The sequence below is a fragment of the Triturus cristatus genome, chromosome 5_1 (assembly GCF_964204655.1).
Source record: "Triturus cristatus chromosome 5_1, aTriCri1.1, whole genome shotgun sequence".
NCBI lineage: Eukaryota > Metazoa > Chordata > Amphibia > Caudata > Salamandridae > Triturus > Triturus cristatus.
The window spans coordinates 582,521,698-582,537,457 of record NC_140587.1 but is presented as its reverse complement, the minus strand read 5'-3'; the positions used below and the strand labels follow the sequence as shown (position 1 = coordinate 582,537,457).

The 15,760-nt window shown below is 46.7% G+C and overlaps 1 protein-coding gene across 4 annotated transcripts in view; it reads right to left on the bottom strand.

The window, feature by feature from the left end:
- The window catches only part of MYBL1 (MYB proto-oncogene like 1), a 687,544-nt gene that overhangs the window by 421,305 nt on the left and 250,479 nt on the right, over nt 1-15,760 (bottom strand). The gene's annotated exons all lie outside the window — the stretch shown is intronic.

The following is a 15,760-nucleotide window of genomic DNA, read 5'->3' as shown; positions in this document are numbered from 1 at the left end:
GTAAAAAAATAAAAATAAAAAAAACACTATCCACACTTACCCCACCCCCTGTGCTTTTGGTGGCCGCAGGCCACCAAATGTGCAGGGCTTATTAATAGAGAAAAAAAACGTAATTTTGGCAACATGAAATTATAAAATCGAAATAAAAAAAACACTATCCACATTGACCTCACCCCCTGTGCTTTTGGTGGCCGAAGGCCACCAAATGTACAGGGCTTATTAAAGTTGATAAAAACCGTGCACGGAACTAACTGCGTTAAGTGGGCGCGCACGCCACAAATGGCGTAAAGTAACTTAGCATTTAAAAAACCGTACAAATTCACTGAAAAAACCATAGGTTTCACACACGTTATAGTTAGGAAATAGCATTTAAAAAACCTTGCTAATTCACTGAAAAAACCATAGGTTTCACACATGTTATAGTTAGCTGGACATTTTACTGATAAAAAACCAATGAAATTCCCCCGTTATAGTTACTGTAGGCAACTATAACTCACGCGACCGTAATCCTCTGCTGATGACATATGTGTCTTTATGAAAAAAAAATATTTGTAATATATGTATAGCTAAAATTTAATGGAAGAAGATATGGGCAAATAAGTGTCTAAATACAGTATTAGCATCAGCAGAGGATTACGGTCGCGTGAGTTATAGTTGCCTACAGTAACTATAACGGGGGAATTTCATTGGTTTTTTATCAGTAAAATGTCCAGCTAACTATAACATGTGTGAAACCTATGGTTTTTTCAGTGAATTAGCAAGGTTTTTTAAATGCTATTTCCTAACTATAACGTGTGTGAAACCTATGGTTTTTTCAGTGAATATAGCTATAGTTAGAACTTTTTGGTTTGCTAATAACATTTGCACAGTTTGATGAATCTCCACAAAACTTTCCAAAAAGTGTTCATTTTACCACAGCTTATTCCTGGAAAGTTCTGAAATCCTGAATAAGGGAGTTCCTAAATTGCTATTTCCCCATGCAATGTCCATTGGGATTTTCGAAACGTGCTAAAGACATAACTGCTGAACGGAACTGCACCAAATTTGGCAGAAAGCTATATCATGGTCCAGAAAGCGTGCTTTTTTGTGATTTGGTGTAAATTTGTTCAGTAGTTTTTGAGAAATTACTGTTAAAAAAAACTTTGAATATCTGGACGGTTGTGTTCACGAGAAGCTCGCATGGTTGTGTGCAATCAAGAAATAGAGCCGTCTGAATGGCCAAGAGGGCTTTTCTAATTTCTGAACATTAAAAAGAAAAAGAAGTATAAGATGACAGGGTAGGGGGTATCCTGACTCCCCCCCGAACATGAGGTGATGGTCTCAGTGGACTAAATTTAAAGACTTATTTTTGATTTCCGCGATCTAGCGGGTGTCCCGCAGGAGCCAGCAAGCTCTCTAGACGCCTGCAGGAGTCCCACAGGATCAGAAGGCTCTTGCTGGCTCACTCGCATGATTTAAAAAAAAAATACAAAAAGGGGGTCTGGGCATCAGTGTCTGGGATGGGTACCCACATTTCATGCAGCATGCGGTTGGTCATGCGGCCTCCACCTGGACGTAGCGAGGCACAGACTGCCTGGGCCAATCCCACGCTGCACACAACTAAAGGCCGTGCTCGGCAGGAGGTTGGCTGCCTGTGGGGGGTGTTGGGTGCAGGGTCTGGCTACAGGCCAGAAGTTGCGGTCAAACCCACGTTGGAGATGGCCAAAGGCGCAGTACGGCATAAGGTTGACGTTAAACATGGTAATAAATTATTACTTTACCTTTTTTAAATGTAGAAATTCACTGAAAAAATACAAATGTTAAAGGGACGTTAAATCCCTCGCCATGCACTGCAGTTATCTCACAAATTACATCACTCATGACATGTTCTATGACACCAGTGAAACATCACTGCAACATCTGAAATTACATAATTTAGGACAAAACTATGCATGGCTGGGATGCGAGTCATAGTTACTTGACATAACTATAACTGGTAAATTTCTGTGATTTTGTTAATTTCAAACGGTATGTTAGGGTAACCTAATTGAATACATTTCTCTAAGTTGCCCGACTCACTAAAATATCTGTTTTAGAGTCCTCATCTTGACAGTAATGTTTAGTGAATGTATGAAAGGATTTCAAAGTTGCCAATTAAAATTTCAGAAAGGAGGGTCATTATTGCACCAGCAGCAGATGCCACTTTACCTCTGGTAGATTGTACTTTTGGTTTACCAGGTAAAGGTTTATTCGCTAACTGATGGTAGCATGTAATACAGGATACAATATATTAGGCTATGGTTTGCTTACCTGAAGTAACCATGTCCAGAGTGGACCATAATTAACAAATAAATAAATGGTTACTTTTACTAATAGACTTGGTTCTGTCTAAATAAAATGTTAGTACTCTTTTCAAATTTAAAGAGTGAAGTGATCTTCCCACTAGTGAAGTAGGATTGGGCCAAATACAGGGAGAGAAATAGATTGATCTAAAACTACCTCAGCTGAAGAGGCACAAAGGAGAAGTTTGTGTGTATGACTTGTATCTCCTATATGAAGATGGACTTGTAGAAGTTAATCAAGATCTTCTTTTCTATGTCTATCTTGAGCCCATGGAGGACGTGTAGTTTGTTCTGTTGGTGGTGGATCCAATGGTAATGCTGACCCTTTTGGTGATAATGGAGCAAAAGGTATAAAACCCTCTTGACAATGAGTTGGTGCATCAGGAGGTGGCAAATCGAAAGTTGAACAGGAATCTGGAAAGGAACTTTTGCTGAAATGATCAGCCTTGTCCTCTTTGGAGCAACAGGTTCTTCTATAGGATCAACAGCATCTCCAGAAGATAATAATTGTACTAATGCTGTCAAATGTCTCAACGTCTGCTCAACCTCAAGTGTCTCGACGTCAAGGGTGACAGTGATATGCATGGAGCCAAGATATGGTACAGTTTCAATGACGCTGACTGTGCCATAGAGTGTTTCGACAACAAATGGTAGCGCTTCGTGTCAATGAGAACAAGAGTGTCGACATCGGTCTGGTAGGTGCTGAAGTCATGACTTGTTCAGGCGCAGGGTTTGAGGTGGACGGTGGTGGCTTTACTGTTGTTGGAATCAACGTATTTGGTATTGGCACTGATGAAGTTGAAGATGGTACCTTATGTATTGGAGCTAAAGTCAAATCTTTCCACTGCAAGCAAGTCAGTGCCAAAGGTCTCAACACTGAACGATGCTCCTGTGAATGACAGGAGTGTTTGGAATGATGATGATGACCTTTTTTATGTTTCTTCTCCCTGGATTGCCCTCTGTGGGTGTCCTTTTCAAGGGAGGATGCTGGAGCAGTAAAGAGACCCACACTTTTCCTTGTTTTTTCCTCTCCTCTGTTGCTCGGAGCTCTTCCAGCGTTCCTCTAATGCAAATTCCATCTCAGTCCTTAAGTGCTCTTTTTGAAATTTTTTGACAAATGGGGCATTAGTTTACAAAAGGTGAATTAGGCACACAGACCACACATAGTTTATGTGGATCAGTAGAAGCCTTTTTCTTCGCACAGGAGGGGCCTTTCACAAAAAAAGTAAGCATTGCTGATGAAAAATACTCCTGATGATGATAAAAATAAGGGAAGATGAACAAGTTACTTACCTTCGTTAACACATTATCTGGTAGAGACTCTATCTAGCTGCAGATTCCTTAACTTTGAATTTCCCAGGTGTCAGGCTGGATCCGGAAACATTTGCTGAGCAATTCCCCTTGTGTGTGCCGTCGGGTGACTCCATTTGGCTCTGTGTGATGTCGTCGGCAGCGTTGGTTATGACGTCGCGGTGCCTTTATAGGCGCCACCCAGGCGCACGGATCCACGCAGTGACTGACGTAGTTGTGTGCAAATCGAGGGCCCTGAAAAGAGCAGTAACTCTTGCCCTACAATATTAGTCCGCAAAGCGGGGCGGCATGGGTGGGGCTGTAAGGAATCTGTAGCTAGATAGAGCCAGATAAGGCGTTACAGAAGGTAAGTAACTTGTTCATCTTATAGAGACTTCTAGCTCAGGTTCCTTACATTTCAATTAGATACCCAAGTCATACCATCACACACTGGGCTGCGTACCAATATCTTAAACTAGAAAGTTCAGCAGGACAGAGTGGGCAAAATAGCAGTCTCTGCGGACCTGACCGTCCAGGCAATAGTGCTTTGCAAATGTGTGCAACGGTGCCCACGTTGCAGCCTGACATATCTTGGAGTGGGACACCCCTAACCAAGGCCAAAGTCGCAGCCTTTCCCCCGGTGGAATGAGCCCTTAATCCCTCAAGGGGCTGCATCTTTGCCAGGGCAAAACAGATCTTGATATAGAGCACGACCCAGCGAGAGATGGTCCTTTTCTGCACTGCCCTTCCCTTCTTCGCTCCCACGTACTCCACAAAGAGTTGGTCATCCACCTAGAACTCTTTTGTGCGGTCAAGATAGAATGCCAATGCTTTGTTTGGGTCCAGCTGGTGGAGACACTCCTTTTCCTTAGAAGGATGGGAGGGAGAAAAGAAGGTGGGCAGTGTGATGGATTGACCCAGATTGAAAGGGGTCACAACCTTTGGCAAAAAGGATGACCGGGAGCAAAACACCACCTTGTCCGTTCAGGACATAAGATAAGGAGGCGAGCAAGATAACACCTGCAGCTCACTCACCCTCCGGGCCGATGTAATTGCCACAAAGAAGGCTGTCTTAATGCTCAACATCCGGAGGGGACAACTGTGTAAAAGCTCAAAAGGAGTGCACATCAGGTAGGTGAGGACCAAATTAAGGTCCCACTGCGGCATAACAAAGGGCGTAGGTGGAAACAGGTGAGCCAGCCCTTTCAGAAATCTATGTACAATGGGAGATTTGAAGAGAGAGAGCTGGTCTGGCAGCAGCAAAAAAGCAGACAGAGCAGAAAGGTAACACTTGAGAGTCCCAAAAGCAGAGCCCAGTTGGGCAAAGGTCAGAATGAACAAAAGGACAGTAGAAAGAGAAGCAGAAAGAGGATCAATCGACCTTTCTGTAAAGCATAATACAAATTTCTGCCAATGGCAGGAGTAGACAGTCTTAGTGGAGGGCCGCCTGGCCGCCAAAATAACATTCCAGACTTTGGAAGGAAGGTCAAAAGCTATCAACTGTTGCTGCTCATTCTCTACCCATGGAGGCGCAGAGTTGACAGGTTCGGGTGGAGAACGCTTTCCTGCTGCTGCAACAGAAGATCCTCCCAAAGGGGCAGCCTGATCGGAGGATCGATGTTCATTTGTAGAAGCTCTATATACCAGACTCTCCTTGCCCAGTCCGGAGCAACAAGGATTACTTGGGCCCAGTCGCTCCGGATCTTCTTCAGAACCCTGGGCAGGAGTTGTATGGGCAGAAAGGCGTACAGCAGGCCTCAGCTCCACTAGCGTCGAAAGGCGTTGCCGAGCGATAGCTGCCTTGGAAATTCAAGCACGCAGAACTACTGACAATGCAGGTTCTCTTCAGAGCCAAACAAATCTAACCAAGGTTCTACCCACTGATGAAAGATACCTAGCGCCACCTCCGACTGGAGACGCCATTCGTGATCCACTAGGCATCGACGGCGGAGTTCGTCCACCCTAGAGTTCAGAGATCCTGCCAGATGTTGAACCACCAGGGTTATGCCTTGCTGTTCCAGCCATGTCCAGAGAAGCAAGGCCTCCCGTCAGAGGGGCCATGACCCCACCCCGTCCTGCTTGTGGCAGTACCACCTGGCGGTAGTGTTGTCCGTGAACACTTGCACTAGCTGCCCCTTGACAGAGGGAAGAAATGCCTTCAATGCCAAACAAATCACCCGGAGCTCCAACAAATTTATGTGGAGCTCTGTCTCCGCCGGAGACCAGTGTCCCCTGATCTCCACCTCTCCCAAATAGCCGCCCCATCCCAGAAGTGACGCATGTGTCATGACTGAGAGATATGGTTGGGGAAGGGAGAGGGGTCTGCCATTGACCCAATCGCTGTTTGTCAACCACCACTGCATATCTCTTGCAGTTCCCTCCGAGATCTAGACCATGTCGGTGAGATTTCCTCGTTGCTGAGCCCACTGGAACTTCAGGTCCCACTGCAGAGCCAGCATTCGCCACCTGGCATGCTTTACCAACAGGATGCAGGAGGCCATAAGGCCCAACAGCCGCAGAGTTATTCTCACCAAAATCCAAGATAAAGGCTGAAACATCGGAATAATAACCTGAATATCCTGGACTCGCCACTCGGGAGGATAGGCCTGAAATGCACTGTTTCCAGAACTGCCCCAATGGAATGAAGCGTCTGAGAAGGAGTCAGGTGTGACTTTGGCACGTTAATAGAGAACCCCAGCGAATGCAGGATGTCTGCCGTAGTCTGAAGGTGGGAGACTACTGACTGGGGCGAGGACGCCTTCAACAGCCAGTCGTCGAGGTAGGGGAAGACTGACACCCCTAACCTGCGCAGCAGAGCTGCGACCACTGCCATCACCTTGGTAAGGCCAAAGGGGAGCACGGTAAACTGAAAGTGCTCGTGGCCTACCTTGAACCGCAGGTAACGCCTATGGCCCGGCAGGATGGGGATGTGTAAATATGCATCCTGCAGGCCCAATGCTACCATGCTGTCTTCTTGGTCTAGGGCAGACAAGACCTGAGTCAGAGTGAGCATCTTGAACTACTTCTTCTTGAGGAAGAGATGGACAGTCCGAAGATACAAAATGGGCTGCAACCCTTTCCCCTTCATTGGAATCATAAAGTAGAGGGAATAACAGCCACTGTCTACTGAAACCGTACTCTTTCTATAGCTCCATTGGCCAAGAGAGCTGTAACTTCCTCTTGGGGCAACCATAAATGATACTCTGTCAGCCGTTCCTGATTTGGCAGAATGAGAGGAGGAAAAGAGGAAAGGCAGAGAATAGCCCTCCTGGACGATCTGCAAGACCCCTGTGTCCGATGTTATAGATCTCCAGTGGGGGAGATGATGAGGATCTCCCACCAACTGGAGTAGTGTGGTCCTGCAGAGTTTGCCTAGGAGTGCTTGGAGGCTGTGGCTGCTGGGTGCAGTGTGGCCGATGACTTCTGGCCTCCATTCCTGGATTGGGATGCACTGCGTCTATGTCCTTGCACGGATTGGGCAGTCTGTGCACGACATTGGCTGGGACAGGACTGACGCGGCTGGAAATCCCTTTTGTTGCCATGAAAGGGACAAAAGGAAGACTGGCCACGAGGAGTGGAGGAGAGGCCAAATGATCGAGAGTCCTTGAACCTGACCAGGGCAGAGTCTGCCTTTTCCCCAAAAAGACAGGTTACATCAAAGGGCATGTCCATCAGATTGGCTTTGACATCGCCCAAGAAGCCAGTTGTTCTAAGCCAGGCATGGCGTCTCAAAGCCACAGTTGAAATAGATCCGCCCAGTGTATCAGTCGTATCTAGGCCACACCATATGGTGAATTTTGCTGCATCTCTCCCATCCTTAACTGCTTGCGAGAGCACAGCCAAGGCCTCCTCCGGGACCTGTGGCAGCACTTGCACAACCGTCTCCGAAAGGGAATAGGAGAAACGGCTCAATAAGCATGTGGTATTCACCGACCGAAATGCCAGGCTGAAGGAAAAAAATTACTTTTCTCCAAATGAGTCCAGCCTCTTGGATTCCCTATCTGGAGGGGCGGAAGGGAAGGCGTCCTGTGACGTAGAGGCCTGCACCACCAAACCTTCTGGGGTGGGGTGTTGGCTGAGGAACTCTGCGTCACCCGGAGCTGGGCAATGCCGGTGTGCAATCGTCCTATTCACAGGAGCCCCTGTGCTGGGCTTGGACCACATGCCTAGAAGGACATCCGTAAGTGCCTCATTAAAGGGCACAAGGGATTCGGAAGTGGAAGCCTGGTTGAAGCACCTCAGTCAGGAGGTTAGTCCTGTCCTACACGGAAGGCAGTTCTAGTCCAAGGACCTCAGCTGCCCTCTTTACCACCATGGCATAGGATGCCCCCTCCTCCATAGCCACTGTTGGCGGAGAAAGCATGCCAGTATCTGGGGAAGTGTCCAGTCCACTGGCCACCTCAAGTTCCCGATACCAGTCCAAGTTCTCCACAGAGACATCCTGGTGTTCCAAAGGGTCCACAGACCCCTCCCATTCCTCTCCTGAGCCTAGCACATCTTCAAACTACTAAGACGATAACAAAGAAGGATAAGTTACTTAACAAATCCTAGTTCTCTTCCAGGGGTATACTCATCGAAGTCATAAGCACTGAATAATCCCTGCCCACGTGCGGGACCCAGGAGCATATACAAAAATACATATGTATGTGTATGTTTGGACCCACAAGTACATAGTACTTCCAAAAACATACATACATACATGTATACACATATAAATAGGCAGCCTATAATAGATCCAATAGACTGAAATGCCAAAAATTATATGGATTTCTACTATAAGAAAATAATATCACATGTAAATAGTGCAAGATAAAACATATACTGCAGTAGTGTTCAACAAAGAAAAACAGGTAATTGCAGGCAATTTGTTCTTAGGCTGCATAGATGAATATTCATCACCATATAACAAAAAACTGGCACCTTGCCTTTAAGGCTTCAGAGAACCTGGACGCCGTGCCTTTAAGACCTCCAGGAGCCCCCTGCTCCCATCATTCACCACAGGTGACAGTTAGGTCAGTTATTTTTGTACGGCGTACTAACATGTAGTAAACCAGGATATCAGATGCAAATAACACATCATCATACTGTTAATGCTCATCCGGGGAGGCGGGAGGGTTGCTTATGACTTTGATGAGTATACCTCTGGAAGAGAACTAGGATTACAGGTAATTATCTTATCCTTCTCTTCCAGGGGATACGCATCAATAGTCATAAGCACTGACTAGAGTAGCAAGCCCATACCCACTTCCTCGCGGATGAGCAAACAGTCATAAGAATTTTTAACATTGCATCTAACAAGTAATTATCCAAACAGATTTCTCAGTGAGGCTTGCCCGACTTGGGCATCCGCCTGTGTATCAGAGTCCAGACAGTAATGGCACGTGAAAGTATGCACTGAGCGCATGTGGCTGCTTTACAAATCTCTGCCATAGGAATGTTTCTGAGAAGAGCTGTGGTAGAAGCCTTTCCCCTGGTGGAACGGGCCTTAGGCTTGCCAGGAAGGACTCTCTTGACCAATTGATAAGACAAGGATATACAAGATACTATCCACCTAGAGATAGACCTTTTCTAAGCAGCAGAACCAGTATTTATGGACCCATAGTTTATAAACAGTCAGTCCGTTTTCCTCAAGCTTTTTGTTTTGTGATAGTAAAATTTCCAAACCCTCTTAAGATCCAAAGAGTGGAGGGACATTTCCGGAGAATTTGAAGGATTCGGAAAGAAAGTGGGGAGAGTGATTGTATGGTTGATATGGAAATCCGAGACTACTTTGGGTAAAAAACTCGGCTGCGTTCTTAAAACCACTCTGTTTGCATGAAAAACAGTATAGGGCTCTTTACAGCATAGTGCCTGGATCTCACTTACTCTGCAAGCAGAGGTGATAGCCACGAGAAACGCAGCTTTACATGTCAAATGTTGTAAAGAAGCTCTATGAATAGGCTCGAAAGGAGTACCCATCAATTTTGTTAATACAATGTTGAGCTCCCAAGGTGGTGAAGGAGCTCTAACTGGAGGGTAAACCTTTCTTAATCCCTCGAGAAAATCTTTGACCACTGGGATTTTGAAGAAGGAAATTTTATTAGGTGGTTTTCTATACGCTGTTATAGCCACAAGATGCACCTTAATAGAAGAAAATGTCAGACCAGATTTGGCCAAATGCAATAAATATGGTAAAAACACCTGTTCCTGACCTCGGACGGGGTCATGTCCATTGTACGTGCACCATAAGTAAAACCTCTTCCACTTAAAAGTATAGGACTGCCTAGTGGAAGGCCTCTTAGCCTCTTTAAGAATGTTTATACATTCTGGAGTCAAGTCTAGATGTCTGTATTGAAGGACTTCGGGAGCCATGCCATCAACCGTAGGGTGGATAGACACCTCCCTTCGTTCTTGGATAGGAGATCTGGACGGCATGGTAACCTCCTGTGCGGGACTTCTGATAGCTGCAGGAGATCTGGATACCACCACTGACGCGGCCATTCCAGAGCTATCAAAATCATTCTGGAGTTGGTCCTGTAAAACTTGTTGATCACGGTGGGAATCAACAGAATTGGCGGAAAGGCGTACAGTAACGTCTGAGACAAATTTATCAAAAGGGCATTGCCCGAGATCCTGGTTGGGGAAACCTGGATACGAAGACGGGGCATTTTACGTTTACCGCGCCTGCAAACCACGCTTTGGATGACTTTGTCGTTGAGCGACCAGTCGTGAGCTTTGAAGTATTCTCTGCTCAAGGCGTCCGGCTGGACGTTGAGAGTCCCAGGGAGATGCATTGCGAGAATGTTCAAGTCTCTTGCAAGAAGCCACTTCCAGATGGTTTGAGACTCTAGAGAAAGAGGCCTCGATTGGGTACACCCCTGTTTGTTCAAGTAATGCATGGTGGTCATGTTGTCCGTTTGAATCAGAAGGTACTGAGATTGAAGTGAATGGTACAGTGATTTGAGAGCCAAGTGCACTGCCCTCAACTCTAAGAGATTGATATGGTAAGATTGTTCTGTCTCCGACCACAGGCCTTGAACTTGAAGGACACCCCATGTGAGCACCCCATCCCTGGAGTGAAGCATCCGCGACTATTGTTTGTGTAGAAGGTTCCAGGTGAAAGGGAACTCCTTTCATCAGATTGGATCTCTTCATCCACCATTTGATGGATTCCTTGGCCGATTGGGTGAGAAGTAGCTGATCCTCCCAGCGCCCTGACACTTGCATCCATAGGTCTTCCAGAGATTGCTGCAAAGGACGCATGTTTAGCCTGGCATTTGGTACGATGAAGATGCATGATGCCATGATCCCAGAAGTGAGGACACCAGCCTGACTGTGGGATACTGTGTGAGAAGAAGGTTGCGGCATTTCTCATGAATTGAGGATAACCTCTCCTCCGAAGGACACACGCTTGCTTCTGTGGTATCCAGTAAGGCACCCAGATAGTGGATTTTCTGAGATGGGTTGAAGATGGATTTCTTGTAGTTTACATGAAGGACCAACCTGTGTAGTAGTTGCAGACAGTACGAGAGATGACTCTGAAGCAGAGCAGGTGACAAGCTCTTCAGAAGCCAGTCGTCTAGATAGGGATATATGAATATCCTTTGCTTGCGAAGAAAGGCTGCCACCACTGCCATGCACTTGGAAAACGTTCGGGGGGCTGATTCGAGCCCTAACGGGAGAATCTTGAACTCAAAATGTTGGGCAGACACTTGAAATCGTAGAAACTTGCAATGTTTTATGGACACTGGAATATGAAAGTAAACATCCTGCAAGTCTATTGCACACATCCAATCTCCCTGGAGAAGCTGAGGGAATATTGGATGTAAAGCCAACATTCAAAACTTCTCTTTGGGAATGTACTTGTTCAGCAGTCTTAAGTCGAGTATTGGTCTGTATTCTCTGGTAGGACCTCTTTTCTGAACCAGAAAATAGCGAGAATAAATCCCCTGCATCCTTTGTGGAATAGGGACCCTTTCTATGGCATGTTTGTGTAGGAGAACGTTTACTTCTGCTTGTAACAACTGGTGTTTTTGAAGAGGCCTTTGTTGTGGAGGAACTGATGGTGGTGGGGATTTGAACTTGAGTAGATAGCCATTCTGCACAATATTCAAAACCCACTTGTCCTTTGTTAATTTCTTCCACTCCTCCAGGTGTAACGTAACACTTCCTCCCACCGGAGTGGTCAACGGGCATGGAGGAAGCCATCCCTCATTGCTTTGCTGATTGCTTAGAAGCGTTAGGTTGCTGTTTTGTAGATCCTCTCCCTCGTCCAGATTTTCTTTGTTGGTAATAGGACCTGGATTGACCTTGACCCTGGTTTTGTGTGTTCCAATGAGGGGTTTGAACCCTCTGTTGAGAAGAGCGCCGATCATAGGTCGGAATCTACGCCTAAACTCTTTCCGCTTTTCTGAGCCAACAGCTTTCAAAGTGTCCAAGTCATTCTTCATCTTGGATATTTCATCGTTTGCATGGGAGCCGAACAGAGAGGATCCGTTGAATGGAAGGTTTGTGATCCTTCTTTGTGCATCAGGTTTTAGCCCTATAAGGCGAAGCCATGCCGATCTCCTTGAGCAGATGCCATGCGAGCATCCATGGTCCGCCAAGTCAGATGCATCTGCAGCTGCACTGATAATCTGATTAGCTACCAGTCCGCCTTCTTGTAATATCTCCTGGAAGTCCTGCTGATGTTCATTTGGCAGCTTCTCTGTCAATCTCGCCAAAGAATCCCAGAGAGCTCAATCGTACCGACCCAGCAAAGCGGAAGCACTAGCCACCTTCATCAACAAAGCCGATGTATTGCACATTCGTTTGCCCAGAGAATCCATATTTTTGCTGTCCTTCTCTGGTGGAGCAGTAGAAGAAGATGTAGCCAAATGTGCTTTCTTGGCTGCAGCCACTATCACGGAGTCTGGAGGTGGGACTGCGCGAAGAAAAAAACGGGTCCTGCTCTGGGGCCTTATATTTCTTGGATATCCATGTGGAAACCGAACCCACCGTGGCCGGGGTGAGGAAGGTCTGCATTGCTGGTTGTAGCAGACCTGGCACCAAAGGTAGCAGATGCTTTGCAGAAGACCTATGATGTAAAGTTTCAAAGATGACGGACGTTGAAACTGGAGGTGTAAACATAGTGATATTTAGTTTGTTGGCACCCTGCAAAGGACTTCATTAAACGTTCCGAGATTGTCTACCGGGGACACCCTGGACGGTGGTGTTGTGGATAGAGTAGGAGAGTAATCTCTAATGGAAGATCTTGTTGACGTAGTTGAAGATGGAGATCTACGTCTTCTTTTAGGAGTAGGAGAAAGGCGAGATCTTGATCGCCCTATTGATCTTGAACGCCTTTCCACAGGTGATCGAGACCTTCGTGGAGGAGGTCCCCCAGAGACTCTGGGTGGCGATAGAGACTTGGAGAATCACGCGCCCTGAACTCTAGGTTGCATTTTCCAATGCCGTATACTTTCAAGCCATCGTTGAGATAAGGGATTAGGAGACTTTTCTCTTGGAGCCGGAGATCCCTCCGGTGTGACTTGTATAATGTTGATTCCGTCGACCGCTGTGTTCTTAACATCGATCTTGGTTTTTCTGGTGCGTCTCCTGCAGTGGCAACAATCCTCTCTCTCGACGTTAAATGTTGCCTCGACTTCGACCCAGATAAGGCCACCACCGACGTTGACCGCTGTGGAGACACACTTGCAGATTGGTGTCTCTGCGATGATGCCCTCGACGTCAGTCTCCTCGACGGCGACCGTGACGGTCTCCTCGGCGTTGAACATCGACAGGTATGTGGTGTCTTTGACTTTGACTTCTTCGTCGCCGATCGTGCCCTCCACGTCGACCGTCTGTGGGTCGTAGAGGGATTCTTTGTCGTCGATCCTCTCGACACCGACCTTCGAGAAGGAGGCGGAGACCTCGACGTCGACCGGTGTCTCGTAATCGACGGATGTTTCGACGTCGACTTAGATTTGATTTCACCCACCTACTTCGAGCCCGAAGTATGCCTCGACGTCGACTTACTTTTCGTAGACGACGGATCTCGTCTCTTCGACGGCGATCTATCCTTCGACGTCGTAGAATAACTTACTCGCTTTCCTGACGCCGATTTTGACGCCGACGGCGAGCACTCTGGAATCTGCTTTCGTCTGGAAGCTGGGGAAGCAGATCTACCCCTCTTGTGCTGTCCATGAGAGGAGGGCTTCTTGGTATGAGACTCAAAGTCACTTTTGGTTTTTCCTCTCTCCATCGACGCATGAAGTCTGATCTTTTCTCTGTCACGCAGAGTTCTTTTTGAAAATTGTAGACAGTAGTACACTTCTGTGGATTGTGTGAGGATGGCAAACACACAATACACACAGAGTGAGGGTCAGATTTCACCATTTTCTTCCCATAGGAAGGACATTTGTTAAACAAAGCTGACATTTCTGAAAGATAGTAAAAATGTCAGAAAATAGTTAGAAACGAATACCAGCCAAGAAAAATGTCGAATAAAGTAGAAGAAAATCAATTTCTGAGCGGGAAAAAAAGAACTGACCTAACTGTCACCTGTGGTGCATGATGGGAGCAGGGGGCTCCTGGAGGTCTTAAAGGCAAGGTGTCCAGGTTCTTTGAAGCCGTAAAGGCAAGGTGCCAGTTTTTTGTTATATGGTCATGATTATTCATCTATGCAGCCTAAGAACAAATTGCCTGCAATTACCTGTTTTTCTTTATGAAAATAAATGATTGTTGTTGAACACTACTGCAGTATATGTTCTATCTTGCACTATTTACATGTGATATTATTTTCTTGTAGTAGAAATCCATGTAACTTTTGGTGTTTCAGTCTATTGGATCTATTATAGGCTGCATGTTTATATGTGTATACATGTATATATGTGTGTGTTTGGAAGTACTATGAACTCGTCGCTCCAAACATACACTTATATATATGTATTTTTTTATATGCTACGGGGTCCCGCACGTGGGCGGGGATTATTCAGTGCTTATGACTATTGGTGAGTATCCCCTGGAAGAGAACCTCTGGGTTCAAAAGGCGTCGGAATCAGAGTCAAGCAACATTGTTCCGGTTAAGACTCGTCAGGGATGAGGATGGGGCTGGTGCTGCCGATGGGGACCAGCGGCGCAGCAATGATCAACTTCGGGTCCGACGCCGGTGGAGGTCGCGGGGGCACGACCGGCTTCAACCCAGATCGGATACTTGAGTTCCCACAGGTGCCGTGGCCAGAGAAGAATGTGTCAAACCCTATGAGGCCCCTTCAGACTCTGCGTGGCCAGAGGGCTCACCAGCGGGGTTGTTCCACTCAAATACGCAGCGCATGGCCTCGTAAAAATCTTCTATTTGAGTGGGAGTCAATTTTGTTCCCCAAAAGCAGGTGAGGCGCAAGGTCAACTCTTGCTCTGGCTCTGCAGAACCATGCCTAGAGCGTCAGTGCTCCTTACCTCTCTCATCGACGGACGACAGCCCAGGTGAAGACGAAATTCGTTTCGACTACTTCTTCTTCTTATGCCTCTTCCCCAAGTGTCCCGAGGACCTCGAGTGGGAAGAAGATGACTTAGGGCTTTGGGAGCAGTCCCGTGACCTCCTCTTCTTCAATCAGGATCGGGACCACTGTGAAGTCTCGCCGGACGGTGTCAACTGCCGGGCCGAAAGGAGCTTCATCGACCACTCCCTCAAGGCCTTCAGAGCACGACTTTGAGTAGTGGTCGCCCTCGAGACACCAGAGACAGACGAGGTGGGGATCAGTGACCGACATTAGGCGGTGGCAGGTACCGCACGGCTTGAAACCTGTCTTCCTCAAACACATCCCTCGCACACAAAGTGGAAATAATTTCTGAATTCAACAAACGTCGAGAAAAAACCTGCCAAAAATCAGCAGAGGGGTAGCTCTTCCCGGATCAGTGCTTAACTGGCGCAGAAAGAAAAGAACAGACGCCTGGGTGGCATCTTTATAGGCACCGCAATGTCATAACCGACACTGCCGACGACGTCACGCAGAGCCAAATGGAGCCACCCGACAGCGTGTGCAACGGCTTTTGCTTATTAAAAGTTTCCGGATCCAGCCTGACACCTGGGAAATTCAAAAGTAAGGAATCTGCAGCTAGAAGTCTCTATCAGATGTTTACATTTTTAAGAAACGTAGAGTAAATTTAGAAAAAAAAATATTTCTCAGATA